The sequence below is a fragment of the Tachypleus tridentatus genome, chromosome 8 (genome assembly GCF_004210375.1).
Source record: "Tachypleus tridentatus isolate NWPU-2018 chromosome 8, ASM421037v1, whole genome shotgun sequence".
NCBI lineage: Eukaryota > Metazoa > Arthropoda > Merostomata > Xiphosura > Limulidae > Tachypleus > Tachypleus tridentatus.
Window position 1 is genome coordinate 135,906,874 of NC_134832.1, and position 14,480 is coordinate 135,921,353.

At 34.4% G+C, this 14,480-nt stretch overlaps 1 protein-coding gene across 1 annotated transcript in view; it reads right to left on the bottom strand.

Annotated features, from left to right (window-relative positions):
- LOC143223577 (POU domain, class 3, transcription factor 4-like) overlaps positions 1-10,109 on the bottom strand; it is a 47,935-nt gene extending 37,826 nt beyond the window's left edge. The window contains exon 1 of the mRNA XM_076451705.1: positions 9,826-10,109. The gene's annotated coding sequence lies outside the window, so the exon portion shown is untranslated. The remainder of the gene's footprint in view (positions 1-9,825) is intronic.
- Positions 10,110-14,480: the final 4,371 nt, after the last annotated feature.

The window sequence follows — 14,480 nt, forward strand, 5'->3', positions numbered from 1 at the left end:
AGTGCAGATAGCCCTCGTGTAGCTTTGCGCGAAATTCAAAGCAAAACAAACCAATTGTGTCCAAATTATGTTTTCGATACTGTTTTGAAGATTTTCATCATAGTAATAAAGTAGAAAGACAACGATTTTGTAAATAAGTAGGGGGCCGAAAATCAAAGTTGACTGTAATTTGAGATAATAGTAGATAAAACATTAAAAATATTTTAAATATGTTTTAATATTGCATTAGAATTAAATGAAAACTTAAATCAGGGCAGTTGAAGTTACAAAATTAAACAAATTTCATAATCCAATAGTTATTTTCTGTAAAGTACAAATTATTTTCGAGTTCATTATTACAAAAACGATATTATAAATCCACTGTAATGATTGATCAATAATATAATTTATAAAATAACACCCTACAAAGGTCGTTTTACGTAAGAGCAAATCTAGCTGGTTTCTTTGAAATGTCACGCAAAGCTACACGAAGGCTATCTGTGCTAGTCGTCCCTAATTTAGCTATGAAAGGAAAGGTACTAATGACTATCCACTGCCACCTCTTGGACTACAATAGTGGGATTGAGTGGCACATTATAACGTCCCCCATGGCTGTTAAGGTGAGCATGGTTAGTGTGCTGGGGATTCGAATACGCGAACTTTAGAATGCAAGGTAAGCTCCCTAACCAAGCCAGGCCCACAAATTCTCCCTTATTACATTAGATATTTGATAACTTTAGTTAAAACAACTTTAGTGACCACCACCGGTTGTTACTCAAGAAAATGTATTTCAAGCTTCAAAATGTTCAATTTTCCACTGAAAAGTTAAAATACAGTAAACATACACATGCGCTCACGGGTTGTATAAAGAACGCTTAATCTAATACTGTTATATACTTTTTTATTGTTTATCATCAATTTATTTAAAGTTATTGCTTTCTTAATATTAATTATGGATTGTTCTTTTCTATTCTGTATATAATCCCCAAATTAGGAGCAAAAAACTTCCGCCTTTTTCTTTCTTTTGACCCGTGAGGACGTTATAATGATCGATCACCTACAATATTCGATTTGACAAGAGTAGCCCATGACTTGGCAGTGTATGATACTTTTATATGCAAAAACGGTTCGTTTGGGTTGAGAAAATATTTTACATAGAAGAGCAAACAACGTTTCGACCTTCTTCGGTCATCGTCAGGTTCACAGAGAAAGAGATAACTGACTGGAAGCTGACCACATGTTTGAAAGGGGTTGTGTAACTGAGTGTCTGAATGTAGAGGGCGGTATTAGATGTTTGAATATATAATTTATTTATTTTATTATGTTAATATAGGTATAAAGGCGTTCCTTTATATTGGTTTATTTTGGGTTTAAGTCGTTGCATAAGTAAGGCTTCTTTAATTTTGCGTTTGTTTATGTTTGTTTCTTTATTTAGTTTTGAGTGTTTTCTATGGTTATGTTGTGTTTATTTGACTTGCAGTGTTCGAAAACGTGTGAAGGTGACTTTTTATGTTCTTTGAATCTGGTTTCCAGTTTTCTACTTGTTTCTCCAATATAGAAGTCGTGGCAGTTATCACATTGTATTTTGTAAATAATGTTGGTGTGGTATTTGTCAGTGTAGTTTTTACATAGTACAGACCTCAGTTTTGTGCCTGGTTTTTTAAATAAATTTGGTATTAACTGGAATGTCACATTTTGTTACTAATTTTTGCCAAATGTTGGTTATTTGTTTGCTGATGTCAGGAATATATGGTATACAGCAGTATATGGTTTCGTGATTTTTTGATTCGTGAGATATATTTACTTTAGTTGGTTGATTTTGCTTTCTGTCTAGGTGTGTGCGTATAATGTTTTCTACGGTTTGTGGTGGAAACTTATTGATGTTGATGAAGTATTGTTTTATTTTGTCTAATTCATCGTTAATTTTATCTGGTGAGCATAGTTTTATGGCTGTGTTTATTTGGTTTCTTAGTATGTTGAGTTTTTGTTTTGTTTCATGTGCTGAGTCCCAAGGAATGTATAGTCCAGTATGGGTGATTTTTCGGTGGATTTCTGTTTTGAATTGTGTGTCGGTTCTTGTAATTTTGAGGTTAAGAAATGCTATTTGATTGCTTTCTTCCTGTTCACATGTGAAGTTAATGTTGGGATGTATAGAGTTAATGTGATTGAAAAAATTAAGTATGTGTTCTGTAGATTTGAATCCCGCAACCGTGTCATCTACATATCTGTACCAGTATAGTGGTGGATGTAATGCTGTGTTAATTGCTTGTGTTTCAACTTGTGTCATAAAAATATTGGCTAGGACTGGTGATACTGGGTTGCCCATGCTTAGGCCATTTGTTTGTATATAGTTTTGGTTGTTGAACATGAAGTTTGTCTTTATCGTGGTGAATTCTATTAGGGTTGCTAACTGGTTACTGGGAATTTCTATAGTTTGGTTAGGGTCTCGGATATAGAGTTCTAAGGCTATCTTGCAGGCTTCAGTGGTTGGAACTTCTGTAAAGGTTCTGGAAACTATATACAAACAAATGGCCTAAGCATGGGCAACCCAGTATCACCAGTTCTAGCCAATATTTTTTATGACACAAGTTCAAACACAAGCAATTAACACAGCATTACATCCACCACTGTACTGGTACAGATATGTAGATGACACGGTTGCGAAATTCAAATCTACAGAACACATACTTAATTTTTTCAATCACATTAACTCTATACATCCCAACATTAACTTCACATGTGAACAGGAAGAAAGCAATCAAATATCATTTCTTAACCTCAAAATTACAAGAACCGACACACAATTCAAAACAGAAATCCACCGAAAAATCACCCATACTGGACTATACATTCCTTGGGACTCAGCACATGAAACAAAACAAAAACTCAACATACTAAGAAACCAAATAAACACAGCCATAAAACTATGCTCACCAGATAAAATTAACGATGAATTAGACAAAATAAAACAATACTTCATCAACATCAATAAGTTTCCTCCACAAACCGTAGAAAACATTATACGCACACACCTAGACAGAAAGCAAAATCAACCAACTAAAGTAAATATATCTCACGAATCAAAAAATCACGAAACCATATACTGCTGTATACCATGTATTCCTGACATCAGCAAACAAATAGCCAACATTTGGCAAAAATTAGTAACAAATTATGACATTCCAGTTAATACCAAATTTATTCAAAAACCAGGCACAAAACTGAGGTCTATACTATGTAAAAACTACACTGACAAACACCACACCAACATTATTTACAAAATACAATGTGATAACTGCCACGACTTCTATATTGGAGAAACAAGTAGAAAACTGAAAACCAGATTCAAAGAACATAAAAAGTCACCTTCACACGTTTTCGAACACTGCAAGTCAAATAAACACAACATAACCATAGAAAACACTCAAATACTAAATAAAGAAACAAACATAAACAAACGCAAAATTAAAGAAGCGTTACTTATACAACAACTTAAACCCAAAATAAACAAATATAAAGGAACGCCTTTATACCTATATTAACATAATAAAATAAATAAATTATATATTCAAACATCTAATACCGCCCTCTACATTCCGACACTTAGTTACACAACCCCTTTCAAACATGTGGTTAGCTTCCGGTCAGTCACCTCTTTCTTTGTGAACCTGACGATGACCGAAGAAGGTCGAAACGTTGTTTGCTCTTCTATGTAAAATATTTTCTCAACCCAAACGAGCCGTTTTTGCATATAAATTTCTCAACATGTGGGTTTCTCGACATCACTGAGTGTATGATACTGTCTATCACCTCAAAATTAGTGACGATCAGAGCAGGAAGCCTTCGAGTGACTTTGAGTGAAATTCAACGAACAAACAGACACATGCGTAGTCGGTTTCTGAAATCAAATAGCAGTTTTACCCTCGTTTCTGAGTTCCCACTATTCCTTGTTCAAAGTTGACCGAGTGGTTACCCTGTCGAATTGGAGACAGGAGTCTACATACGATTCATAATGCCACTGAACCCCATCGGCTCTGTTAGCTGAAAGCGTGTTATAAAAGTAACAGAAAATACAGTTACTTGACTCAAAACAAGTGTTACTGAGAGGTTCAGTAACACAAACGTAAAAAAGTTATGCTAGAAACTTTTTCGGAGGGAGGGCTTTAACCTGGCCGTTTAGCACAAATTTCTCATAAGGTGCTGTACATGTTGAAAATTCCAATTTTGATAATCAACTATGTGTTTCTCTAATAAAATAAAAGGCGACCAATTTGATAAGCCAGTTTTCTTTTTTTCATACTTAACAAACAATGCTTATTGACTCATAAAAACATCGAACAATATGTTAGGTTTGTTTTGAATTGCGTGCAAAGCTACTCGAGAGCTATCTGCGCTAGTGGGATTAACCGTCACATTATAACGCTCCCACGGCCAAAACTCACGTGCATATAGGCCCGGCCTGGCCAGGTGGTAAGAGCGCTTGACTCGTTATTCAAGTGTCACGGGTTCGAATCCCGGTCGCACCAAACATGCTCGCCCTTTCAGCCCTGGAGACGTTATAAAGTTACGGTCAATCCCATTATTCGTTGGTAAAAGACTAGCTTAAGAGTTGGCGGTGAGTGGTGATGACTAGCTGGCTTCCCTCTAGTCTTACACTGCTAAATTAGGGACGGCTAGCGCAGTTAGCCCTCGAGTAGCTTTGCGCGAAATTAAAAACAAAACAAACAAACCATCACCTTTCTGCGTTCGCAGTTTTTTCGAAACTGGATGAATAATTAAATAAATACAATACGATTAATTTCATAAAAATACACATACACAAAATCCGCATATCAGAAGAAGTGAGTTTTCACGTCGTAAGAAATTCTAATAAGCTTTCATAAATTTTGTTGTTAAACAGGCCCATCTTGAACCAGTGAGGAACATTTTTATGGAAAAAAAACCTGCTAGGTCACTTTTTCGCAATTTGAAATGGAATTTTTTGACACATTTATTGGGTAAAAAGAAGGCACTTTGTGCATTTTTGAGGTTTTAGCATTGGGAATACGTAAAACAATTTAAACTGGTGAGGTTACTGAAATCCGCCAAAGCATCATGAGCTTAAGGCCAAACACAAGAAGCATGGGAGTATTCACAGATATTCAGGAACCGTTTAGAACTACCTTGGTAGATATTGTGCAGCAAGCTGAGTACAATATTATGTCTGTAGCTACTTTCAAAGTGTTCCTATCTACTCATCCTACTGCTGACTATCGTGATGCTTCGATCTTCCCTATCGAATCACATGTGAAACGTTTGTATCTCATTTGAAAGTTAAACATAAAAAAGTGATAACAGAAGCCTAGAAGGTTGGCAGTTGTTTGATGTTTGATGCTAAGAATGTGACTTTATTAATATTTACTGAAATTACTCCCAACAGGTAGACTTTATTATTAGCTTGTATGGAGACTTGAGGGTGATGTTTTACACTTAAAAATTATCAGTTGACAAACGAAAATTTGTCTTGTAGTTGTCTAGAAAAGATACTTCCAAAACCACCGTTTATGAGTGTTTCATGATTGAGCTTAATTTTAATATTCAGCAAATTGCACTGTAAAGACACCCCTTGGCTCCCGAAGGTTTATTTGTTTGTTTGTTTTTTAGATTTCGCACAAAACTGCGTTAGCCGTCCCTAACTTAGTACTGTAAGACTAGAGGGAAGGCAGCTAGTCATCACAACCCATCGCCAATTCTTGGGCTACTCTTTTAGCAACAAATAGTGGGAATTGATCGTAAAATTATAATGCCTTCACGGCTGAGAGGGCGAGCATGTTTGGTGCCACGGGGATTCTAACCCGCGACCCTCAGATTACAAGTCGAGCGACCTTCCCATCCAGCTATGCCCAGCCAGGCTCCTGAGGGTCGTATTAATACACATAATTATTAGGCCTAAAAATAATAACTAAATCATAAGTTTTTATTCATATAACAAAAGATAAGAATATTTTGTACACTCGTAAAGATGACCACCACTGTCAGTATTTTATAAATAATTACATTAATAAAAAATATAATTTCAACAACTGATCCATTAACAAATTGCTTTATCGGTTTAGAACACTGCATTATAGTGGATATTTCACGTTAAAAAACTTAGTGTATGGGCCATTCACTGTGCATGGGTCGAGTTGTTTGATTTCTAAGTGTTACACAACAATAAAAATCATTAATATCAATTGTGTTAAGTGTGACTGAAATGAATCTTGGGAACACTGCTGATGCAATGGATACTCTGGTATTGATTTAAATAATTTTTCTAGCAAAGGGTCCGGCACGGCCAGGTGGTTAAGGCACTCGACTCGTAATTTGAGGGTCGCGGTTTTGAATCCCCCATCGCACCAAACATACTTGCCCTTTTAGCCGTGGAGACGTTATAATGTTACTATCAATCCCACTATTCGTTGGTTAAAAAGTAACCCAAGAGTTGGCGGTGAATGGTGATCACTAGCTGCCTTCCTTCTAGTCTACACTACTAAATTAGGGACGACTAACACAGATAGCCCTCGTGTAGTATTGCAAGTATTAAAAAACAAACAATTGTTTGTAAAGGTGCGTTTTGTCTTATCTAACCAAATTTTGTTTATCTTAGTGTGCTATTTTTCTTTTACGCGATAGTCTTTATTGAACGGCACTTTACTGTGTGGGGCCAAGTTACCAGGTCAGAAGTCCCAAAAATTACGACATTATCTATCCCTAATTTGCAGATGGAGGGAGGGCAAACAACTAGCAGCATTTGCCGCCTGTACGGCTGTTCTCATTGGATTGACTTTCACACGATCTTCTCTCTCTCTCACACACACACATATATAAAACTGAAACTACCGAGCCCCATCTAGCGGCTCAATGTTTGGATTTTCCGATTCGTAGTGTTGCAAGCAAACAATATCTAGACTTACTACAGTTTTTACAATATAGGATAAATATGTTTCGTTAACATGTTACATTTACTTGAATCATCAAATTTTCTAGTGCAAAAATCAGGCTTAATATATTTCTGAAAACTAGATAGCGTACATCCAAATTTAGCCTGATATTAAAGCCCCAAAAATGTAGCAGTATTAAGAGAAAATCAACTCAGTTGAGCCTCAGTTTGAGCCTCCGAAACGTGAAACGGCTGGATGAAATTCGAAAGCAATTAATTTTCGAAGTTCACTGAATTAAAAACAACATCTTGTCTACTGGATTGAAAACACTTTCACGTCTGTCCAGTTGAGGAAATTATTACTAACCTCACTGAATTTAAAGACCTCCATTTCTATTCAGTTGAGGATGTTAACATTAATCACATTAAATTCTAAGCACTTCCGGTTCTTCTGATTTGAGGAGGTTACTATTAACCTCACTGAATTTAAAGACTTTCAGTTCTGTTAGTCGAGGTTACTACCAATCAAGTTGAAATTAAACAAAAACTTGAACTGTAATTACTCTGTGTTGAATGTATTTTTCATTTTGTAATCTTTTGTTATCTTCTTTTATCTATTGTAAGTTCTGAAATTAAGTTTTTATCATTATGAGCTGTTGAAAACACCGTAAAGGAACCTTAGAGAGAAACTTGACTCAGGATAGGTTTCTTACCTGAACACTGTTTTTGTCCTTTTTTAATTCAAAACTGATTTTCTATGCAGACACTGTTGTTTTTGTCCTGGGTTCACATAGGACAGATTATATACACAGACACTGTTGTTAAGTGTCCTGTTTTCACGCGGAACAGATTCTCTTCACAGACACTGCTGTTTTTTGTCCTTGGTTCACGTAGGACAGATTATATACATAGACACTGTTGTTAAGTGTCCTATTTTTACGCGGAACAAATTCTCTACACAGACACTATTGTTTTTTGTCCTGGGTTCACATAGGACAGATTATATACATAGACACTGTTGTTAAGTGTCCTATTTTTACGCGGAACAAATTCTCTACACAGACACTGTTGTTTTTTGTCCTGGGTTCACATAGGACAGATTATATACATAGACACTGTTGTTAAGTGTCCTGTTTCACGCAGAACAAATTCTCTACACAGACACTGTTGTTTTTTGTCCTGGGTTCACATACGACAGATTATATACATAGACACTGTTGTTAGTGTCCTGTTTTCACGCGGAACAAATTCTCTACACAGACACTGTTGTTTTTGTCCTGGGTTCACATAGGACAGATTATATACATAGACACTGTTGTTAAGTGTCCTGTTTTCACGCGGAACAAATTCTCTACATAGACACTGTTGTTTTTTGTCCTGGGTTCACATAGGACAGATTATATACATAGACACTGTTGTTAAGTGTCCTACTTTTACGCGGAACAAATTCTCTACACAGACACTATTGTTTTTTGTCCTGGGTTCACATAGGACAGATTATATACATAGACACTGTTGTTAAGCGTCCTATTTTTACGCGGAACAAATTCTCTACACAGACACTGTTGTTAAGTGTCCTGTTTTCACCCACGATACAATCTCTATGAAAACTTTATAACTCGTGTCAGTTTTATTCAGCCAGTTTCTACTCACCAACATGATTGTTTAGGTTTAGTTTTCTGAGTACAACTATGGCTACAAGTTTTCCACCATCCTAGAAATATCTAACATTGCTTCATGAACCCACTGAAAAGTGAATGTTACACGCCAAAACTGCCTGTGGGATAATTTGACCATTCAGTGATTCTCTGAGGCCATGTTTGAGAGGGTTAAGAAATTATTGCAATACCATGTGTATCATTAAGCGCCATTATTACTGCTACCACTAGGTTTCTGTGATATACTTTTATGGTTTAATTTGTGTAAACGGTGTTAAATAAAGTATGCAAATTATGCTCAGATGAATTATGTTTTTAATTACGTTTCATTCAAAAAATTCCAGGGTGTTGGAAAACCAACTGCCCCGACTGTAGATGGATTCTACACCTGACACTGTTGTGTTCTAGTTGCAATCAGACATGTCTTTCATCACATCCTAGCTTCAACTCCATATCAGTTATTTTCATGCCTTTGGGGTTTAACGCTCCATGATATATGTGGTATAATTACGTGGTATTCTCTCTCAAAAATGACCCCCATTATCCTTTTCAAGAAATAAAAAGCAGAACTGAGAGTTATTTATAATATATTTGCACTGAGATAACTCAAGCACTTAATGTCTAATCATTTCCTGTATGTTCTGTTCACCAGAAAACAATAAGTTGTTAACTGGTTCGGAAATCGTATTGCGGTATGAAGTGTTCACTGTTCAGGCGACCATATTCTCGTACGTAATTAAGGACACTGGTTTGTGTAACGGACAGGTATAAATTTGATTTGTAGATCTCTCTTCAGTGCTTGGCTACTGTATGTTCTGTCCACCTTCGTTTATATCTATATCTACTGATTACTGATATACGATTGCCCATTAAACAGTCTTTTCGACTGCATTGCTAATTTACGGTTAATCCATTATAGAGCCTCGGTTTGTATATTTCTACTCAGTAAAGGGTATATCATTGCTCTATTACATAACGCTTGCTGTTATATCTCTGTTCAAATAGAATTAGCTTGTACATGTTTACTTAGTACAGATATAGGTTTGTTTGTAAAACAACCCTAGTTATACACTAATATTTAAGGGATTTATATATATACAAGATTGTTCGACTAAGCTGCATTAATAGGTAAGTTTTTGCTCTTACGGTTGCAGATTCATGTTCAGTTAAAAGTTATGACCCTAGTTTATAAAGAGATCGGTGGAGAGAAATAATCCTAAACGGTAGAAATATTCAGAAGTGATTTTCTTATCTATAAAACATGACATATAAATGTAGGATGCCTACCTGAGGACATAATCTCAGTGTTCCGTTATCATAGCTTAAAAATATTCGCCACGTTGAATTATCCGTAAGTTCACGAAGGTGTAATTCGTACGGTTCTACGGGTATGGCTAACGCGCGTTGTGTAATCTGCAGTCAGTTGTAGGCCTAATGCATACATACGTATGATTTGGCCAAGAAATAAGAGACTTGTTGTTGTTCTCATGTTAGAACTTGAAATGTAAGTAGGATAAGATCGTATTCTTTCATCGTGTACGTGTAAAAGAAAAGTATAGCGTGATTAGCCGTACATAGTTGCAAACAATCCCGCTCTGGTCGCGAAATTTGTTGGTACCGACGAACGAGGTTCTTGTGCAGTTAAACGTGCAGGTGTGTAGGTGAGAATTCGTTCTGAAACCAGTTTATCTGCTTCTTCCAAAACTTTACGTATGAACCACTTTTATTTCAACTTTTCTCTAGTATAATAAACCAGACATTTGAAATCAAATAATACTGTGAGAGAAAAACAAAAATTAAAGTGATTCATAAAACAGCCACCAGAGATTTATCAAACACATGTAGAAACACCTAATGTTTTTTTTTGTTCTTGTTTTTTTTATTTTTGATGAACTCTGCTTAATGTGAACTTTTGTTTACAGATGCAGGAGGCATTAGCAGTAATGTAACTGAATACGTTGCTCAGTGAAAAAGGCAACAGCATAGATGTTGTAACTTACACTGGGCAACAGCATACATGTCGTATCTTACAGTTGGTAATGATATGGGATTAGGTAATGAAGAAAGACCTAAAATGCTTCGACTTCTCGGGTGCTTGAATGAAATGTTTGGAACGATTCGGCTAAATTGGCATTTTGTATGTTGTACCCTACAAGAAAGCTAATAAAGCTTTCCAAGGAATAGTCAAACCAGAAAAAAAAAAACCTAGGGTTTATAGATACTTAAATGAACTATTTCAATAGAAGAAAAGACCTCTTATAATTTAAAACATTCTTTACACAAAATCAAGGTAATGGTACAGAAAAGAACAAACTGATTCACTGTACTTGTCAGTATTTTTCTTAGAGGATATTTTTTAATCAACAACTGTGGAACACACAGTTGTGTATGTTTAATAATGCAGTAAGCCTACTGAGTTAGCTCTAACAGATTACTATAAAATGAAGCCTAAGTGAACGAGCATACAAAAACGTTGTAGCCAGATATATCTAAATAAATATTACAGTACTGTCTGTTGTAACTATTTCGCATGGTGTGGGTGTATCTGCACCAAAATGTGTATGGAGGTTTATTAGGTTCATGTGCGGTACACACAAATTTTCTGTGTTACCTTTTGCAGTTTTTATAAATTTTTTTACCACTTCCTCACTTGGTATTAATGAATCTTCACCAAATTTACCATGAAGGTTTGTTGGGTTCTTGCGGAGATACGTACAAACTTAGGGTTTCATATTTTGTATTTTGCAGCTTTTATGGGAGTTTTTAATTATTTTTTTACATTTACGTATAAGTGATAAAACTTTTCATGTACTAAGACAACCTTTCATTAATCGTGAATTTATACAAGTTTCGTTCAGGAAATCGGTTCTTCAACTGGTATACAATACAACTTAGTCTTGCGTAGTGAACGTTCAGCACAGATAATTTAGTCCTAATGAGTTAACTATAAAACATATAAAATGAATAGCATCTTTTTAACAATATAACTTGCCTCTCGTCGCCTACGAGGCCTTCATTTACCAAGGTTCCTGAAATTAATCGGATTACAACGTGTAAGGTCTTAGTTCAAATACTATAAAAATATTACTTATATTGCGTAAGGTCAGTAAGTACTATTGTCTCTCACTGTTACAGTATTACCTAGAATGTGTGTTATGTCTAACTGTGTGAAATATTTTAACAATAAAACAGGAAACCTCTGTTTTTTAATTTAACTGTTTTCAGGTTTCTGATAATTGAAACAAATAAAACTAACATAACACAGTTCAAAGAACTTTTTGATATAAGCTCCACGCACCATAAGTAACAAAACACCTCAAGAACTGGATTTCTGCTATTGTTTTACTGTATTCCAAACGACTACATAATTAGCTAGTCTCATTCAAAAGTTACAAAAAAGTTATAAAAATTTAAAGTTCGTGTCCCTACCCGAATTATTACAAAGTGAACCGTTCTCTTTATAACGGCTTTTTTAGAAAAGCCAAAATATAGCTTTGTGTTTTGTTTTAAACTTTAATATCATTGCTTTAATATTGTGTTACTGTTTAATAAATGTTCTGATAACATTTGTTAGTGTTTCAATGTCGTTATAATGTTGAAAGTTTAATATCATTATATCATTTACGAACATGTAAACACTTTCTCCAAGTGAACTAAATATAAGTCATACAAAAGTGCAGTTTCAGTTTAAAACAAAGCTTATAATGACGTAACCATCATTTTTATAATGCACTTACACGAAATATTGCGTTGAACATAACGCATATTGTTATGGTTAGGTCACAATATAATTAACATAGAATATAGTTACATTTCCGTTATTGTACAAAGTGCAATTCAAAGAAAATGTTGAAAAATTTATACGGTTACCTTTCGATAGAGACTACAACTCGTTTTCAACAATAAATATATTAAATGTGGAAAGTGGGGGATATTGTTTAAATAGAAATCGAGTGTGGTTGATTATTACAGATATCTATTTTTATGTCTTTTAGTGGCAACAACATTTCTCCCAACTTATTATAGACGATGAGTGGTGGTGGAACCTAAAACATCGTGGGTTCTAGAACCCAGATTCTAATCCATTACTGAATCTGTGGTTTACTTTCTGGCTTTTCAAACGTTATTTTGACGTTTGATAGACGTAGTAATACCAATGGTTTCAGGTGATTCGCCCGCGCCATTTTAATTTTAAAATGGTATAATTTTACACTAATTCTTAAAGTTTTGCTGACTCGACTTTGTGTTTCTTAGCGTGTTCGTATGTAGTACAAAATGTTGTTTATATTTATCTATTAATAACTGTAGTCAATTCTTCCACACTCGAACCACAAATTCGCAGGAAAGTACTATTTATCTCCACTATACCGTAGGCATTCACATAAGTATACTAGAAAGTAATAAATCCATGTTTGAAAGAAAGATAAAAGCATTTTATTGTATAACTTATATATATATATATATATATATTTCTATATGTGTATGAAAATGTTACTATATATTTATATATACAATATCTGTTTTTACACATGCAAATAGTTTAACTGTAATATATATATATATATATATTAGATTGCGTATGAAAATGTTACTACATATTTATGTGTTTATATACATACAAATAGTTTAATTGTAATTCTTTCGATAGTCACGTTATCATGTCCAGCTTTAATGTCGTAAACCCATTTCCTCAAACCCCTCGTTATGAACCAATATAATTTATTGCAGAAATTATTTGATGAGATCCCAAAAATACATAGAATAAACATAAAATAGAAACACTTAACGTAACTGTCGCAACAATCCATATTTATTTTACTTCAATACAAAAATTAACACTTCCTTCCGTTAGCTTTACTTGCCATAGGAAATCCATTGTCAGCTACTTTATCCACTCTTTCCTTACATCACATAGAACAGCATGCCATATCCACTCCCATATACAAGTCTGCATTTTGGCCTACATATGTAGATGATGTTTTTAGCGGTTTTACTTGTCAAGATGAAAGAACAAACTTTCTCCTACACGTATAAACAATCTACGTAAACAAATATTTCGGTGGAAAACGAAAATAACTACGCCATACTTTTAAGCGTTGAAGTCACAAGAGCCTCCCAAGGTTTCACCAATAAGATTCATAAAAAAACACGCAGCAGAAATTACATAAACTGGTTTTCTAATCACGTAATCCACCAGAAGCTAAGCGTTCTAAAAAGCCTCCTAAATTTGGCATAGATTATATGAACCACAGAAAACATCAATAAAAAATAACGTAACTCAATGTTTTACTACTGTTAACCAGTTTCCTGCTAAAGTAGTTATATAAACTGTTAATAAATTTAAAAACAAATAATCATAGACAAGAGACGTTTAGAAAAAAAACAAACTCAAACACTCTACAAAAATAAAACATAATTTCTTACACCATCCCATATATAGAAAATATTAGAGTACCTCTATCAGAAACTTCGAAAAGACTAGTTTATAAATATAACCTTAACATAACACCTAGATTCATTTTAACACCTGGAATAAAAATTAAACATGTTACGAAAATTGTATAACAAACCTTCGTCACCAGGAAATATTTAGAAAATGCAGTGTTACAAGTTGGCCAGCCTTTCACATAGGTGAAACAAGTAACTTGAAGATACGGGTTAAAAGAACACCAAAAATAGCCTTCACAAGACATTGAACATATGAATAAAAACCAACACAGTTTTTTTCTGAACAGAATGTCACAAGACCAAAACATAACCTGACATTAACAGAAGAAAAACCAAAAAAGCTTTGTTAATAAAATCAGCCAATTCTACAATTAACAAATACCTTCGTACGTCTTTATATATGTGTATCCTTGATTGTTAATTATACACACGTTCCTAAGTTTATACAAGAATTTTACATAAAATATTCCATAGTTTGTTTTAAAGTTATTTAT